This window comes from Dromaius novaehollandiae, chromosome 2, assembly GCF_036370855.1.
Source record: "Dromaius novaehollandiae isolate bDroNov1 chromosome 2, bDroNov1.hap1, whole genome shotgun sequence".
Taxonomy (NCBI): Eukaryota; Metazoa; Chordata; class Aves; order Casuariiformes; family Dromaiidae; genus Dromaius; species Dromaius novaehollandiae.
In genome coordinates this window covers 95524227-95528888 of record NC_088099.1, presented here as the reverse complement: position 1 = coordinate 95528888, position 4662 = coordinate 95524227, and positions in this window count along the sequence as shown.

Genomic DNA, 4662 nt, shown 5'->3' with positions numbered 1-4662 from the left:
AGAGCTTTGGTATGCACCTGGTTTCCAGGTATAATCCCATATTTATCCATATCTGAAATCTCACTCTTTTTCTTCCTCCCATTGTCCACCTTACCTGATAAAGTTGTCCCATCTTGTATAAACTACTATCTGCGAAGAGAGCTTGACTCTCTATCCGTTTGGTTAAGGTATCAGTTTAGGAAGGTGAAGGTACAAGTTGTCCTTGCGAGCCAGTCAGCACAGAGACTTGCATGTGGGACCCCTGTTAGCTTCCTAATCTGTTAGTTTCTCTGGAGCAGCGCATCTTTCTCTCTAAAACATTTCTGTGCAATTGATTTTAATCTGCATTAAAAACAAAACTAAATAATTAACCTCAGTTTTCACTAAACATATTTACATTTTGCATAGCTTTTGTATATGTGCTTGCACACACGCACAGTTGCAAAAGAAAACCAAACTGCAGGCATGGGGAAGCACGTTGCTACCTCTTTTATAAATGGAGGAAGCAAAACCAGAGGGGCTAACTTTGTGCCAGTTGTCAAATAGCAAAGCATTCAAGAGCTCGATAAAATGTAGCCCTCTGTTGCAAGCAGGGTCAGCGATCTGTTGAAGCGCATTCTTTCCTTTATGTTACTTCCCTTAAAAAAATGCCATAACTCTCGTTTCATTCTGAAGTAGACCCACCTCCCCCTTCTTCTATATTTTTCTACTCCACCTTCCTGTCTGTGGAAAGCTGAGACTTTTCGGTGCTCTTCTGACATAACCTGTGGTCTATTTTGGAAGCCTGTTACCAAAAGCTGCTCTGGTTATGCTGCACTGGGGAACAGGGCAGAATTTGTTTCAGATTGTAAGACCACTTCAGCCAGCTCTTAGACACATTTCAGCTGTGTGAATTATCAAGTTAAAGAAGTGCCCATGTAGAACATGGCACCAGCACAGTCCTGACAGATATAGACTGCTATTTTATTTTTGGAAAGTCAGCCTAGGGCTGTTGTGGCTGGCTTGCTGACAGACATCATGTATTGCTATTCCAACAGAGAAATGTTAACTATAAAATCAAGTAACCTCAGGGTTTGGATTTATACTTAAATTTTTAATAAGTTGTCAAAAGCCCACTTTGCAGCGCTCATTTAAAATTGGACTGAACAGCCCCACTGTCACTTAATATGCACTTATCCATTGCACACGCCAGCAAGGGGGTACGGGGCCGTGCAGGTCTCCTCTGCAAAAAGAATTTCTGTTTTCTCTTTTATTCCCTGCCGTTTTGACTAGCTGGGCATATCTGGCCCAAAGTGGTCACACTGGATTGCCACAGGGGTTTCCCATTCGTGCCCTCCCCTGGGTACTGGGCTCCCTTCAGTGTACACAGGTGGCCCTGCCACAGGACACCAAACTGACACCTCGGCCAGAGGGCTGGGGTTTTCTTCCCCTCTCTTCCCCTGCATTTCTCTGTGGGTCTTTCCTACCTGCCAGGCCCCACGTGCTTTGAGTGGCACTATTTTGTCCCTCCACAGAGGTGCGATCCAGCGGGAGCTGCCCTTCGCGAGCCCCACACTGGCCCAAATGCACCGTCACAGCCCACGGAGGCAACATGCACCACGGACAGGGGAGCTGTGGCTTACACCTCTCCAGTAGCAAGTAAAGGAGTGTGGTCTGCCTTTTATATGCCAGTGCTCTGTAACTGTATACATGTAACTAGTCACAATGCACATATACCAGGAGGGACTAATTCTGATTACATAATTATTATTGGACTTCTGTATTTGTTATCATTGTGTTTTACAAAGGGCTTCTTTTAGATGCTTTTATCATGCTTTCATGAAAGGCCCTCTCCTAAGCTGGTGATATGTAGCACTTAGCCATAGGGCAAGCTGCATAACCAGTCTCCTCTAAGCAAAGTTGCTCCCTAAGACAGTATATCCTTGTTTTCACAGACTTCTTTCTTGCAAACAGTCTGAAGTTCCCATACTTGTGGCCTTTGTGAAGAAAACACTTTAGTCCTCTTCTATTTACTGATGCTGTGGGTGGGGGAGAGGGAGGGAAACAACCAGGAGCAGCTGAAGAAATAAGAGGTTACAGTGATGTGGTATGTTTCCATTAAAATGTTTATCAGTGCTGAGCTATTTTCCAAACCTTCTTTATAAAAACAGGGGAAGAGGTGGAGGGTAAACCAGGTAATCAATTGCTCTAACCACCAGCTGATGTCAGTGTTGAAAGCCCAAGAGTGAAGGTTATGGATTGCTGGGACTGCTGGCCATAGCTAGCTCTCTGTCACAGCATACATCTTGGCTATCCTGTTGTATTCTGGTTTCTCATGAAGGATGCAAGGCCACAGGAACTGTTACACTTTTAACAGCACCTTGTTAAAAGCCTGAGTCCAAACAATGGTAAGTTCCTCAAAGAAGAAGATGGTGGAGGTGCAGGGAATGAAAAATAGCACAAAGCTATTGATGCTTCTCTCCCCTGTAAAAACACACCTGCAAGAACCATATCCCACCATCCTGACATGTTTGCCAGACTTGCCATTTTTTCCAGGAATAATGGCTGCTATCAAAACTGACTTTTCAGTTCAGGCCAACAAGAAGTTCTAATTCAACATGCTCGGGCCAGGAATGACTATTTGACATGACAGCAGCAAGTAATGTTACTGAGAGACATTGGAATTACAAGCTGACAACTATTTCTCTAAAGGGCCATGTTACAAAAGATGTTCCAGTGCTTTCGTTTCTGCTCTCTGCCTTCTATACATGAGTAGTTATGATTACATGCAAAAACATATTATCTAGGATTGATTAGTTTTATTAGTACTGCCATGAAGTGACAGCATTGCTATGATTAAATATATTATTGCTATAGTAGAAATTGTGGGATCAAAAGCAGAAACATTACAAGTTATTGTTAACTCCTTTTTAAAATACATAACAATGCCATGTATAAATATTTTCTTGTGGTGTATCTGAAAACTTTTTATTGCCTTCATTTGCCATTGTATTTATTTAGAGCCTTTTATGCAGGAAGATGTTTTCTCTGAGAAAACAGACTTTGTACAACTGATGCCAGCATTCCCGACTTCTAAATCTCCACTGAAGTTGCCATTAACTAAAAAGCCTTTCCTAGGTCTAATAATGAGATGAGGCTACACTGGCCAGACGTCCCGGAGCCGAAGCTGACTATCCTTGCCCCCTCCAGCCCTTTAGGCATTAGGAAGGTTGTCACCAAGCCTGCATGTTGCAAGCAAGGTAACCTGAACTTTTAATGGCCGTAATTTGCCTTAACATAAAACCTGTCCTGAAGTATGGACAGACCAGGACCGTCCTAGACAGCGACCTGAGACTGTTGCTCTTTGGCTTTATTAAGTGACGTGTCCTGCTAGAAGAAGAGCTAAATCTTGCTGTTTGGTCATTCTACATATCTGTCCATCTATTAGCAAAATTAACTTTTTAGTAAGTGTATTATACAGCTTTTTTTTTTAAATAGGAATATGGCAAACATTAAATCGGAATATGTATATACAAGGGAAGGGAATGTGGCTCTGTGTTCAGACAAGGTTTTCTAGCTCCCTTTTATGGACTCTGACTCATACCTTTAGCAACACTTTTAAAAAATGTACTTAAGAGTGGAAATAACAACAGTAGCTTCTGAATGTGGCCATCTCTACCCCACACACCTTGGATGAGATGCCTCCGAAATGCCCTATTCCCTGGACTTCCAGATGGGCGATGTTTACCTCACTTCTGCAACACTTCAATGTTTGAGGCAAGATACAGAAGGCAGGTTAATAACCCCTGTAGGGTTTGCTCCCTCGCACTCCAAGACATGGGGCTAGCCAGGCACATCCAGAGAGGGAGCAGCAGTGGCAGGACAGGAAGGGGAGGCAGCGAGCCAGAAGCCCAGCGAGCCAGGAGCCAGGCATTGATCCAGAGGGTACAGAGAGCAAGAGGGTGCTGTAATTGCAGGCTGCAAAGGAGGAGCAGGGCTGGAGGCTTGGGCCACAAGCATGTGGACAATCAAGAAGAGGAGGCAGCGACAGAAAGAGGCTTCCTGTAAAACGGCTGCTAATCATTGTCTTGTGCCAGCCAAGAAAAGGTATACAGAAACGATTCCCTGTCTTGCAAACTAAGCCTACAGAGGAATTAGGGGAGCTTTAACTTCGCAAATGATACAGTAAAACATCCAAGATCACCGTTGTGGCTCTTACCTTGTCCATCCCACATTAAATCTCACCTTTCACAAATGCATTAGCTGCACGTCCATAATTGTTCATATGCTTATGACTATTATTGCTAAGTGTTATCACTCATTGTGACTTTTGAACAGAACATTCAAAAGCACCTTTCTCTCTGGGTTATTTCCACACTAGGTATTGCCATTATCCCATTAGGATCTTGTGATTATTAGAACATCAAACTGGATTATTTTTTTCCTCAATAGGGAAAGTACATTTTTCTTAACTGTACTGTTTTATGAGTGTTTTTAGAAAACATAGAGAAAAAAAATCAGCTCTAGGCAGAGACAAAACCTGAAAAATTGCCTCCTGAAATGTGAATGCCTCAGAAAGTGAAGAAAGTTGTTAGAAAGGGAACATCTGGATACTAGGAAGGGTCACTGCAACTTGTAGAAGAGAAGGGATGAAAGTTTGTCTATAGGACCTTAAAGGCAATAGTAAGCAACCAACCCTTATGA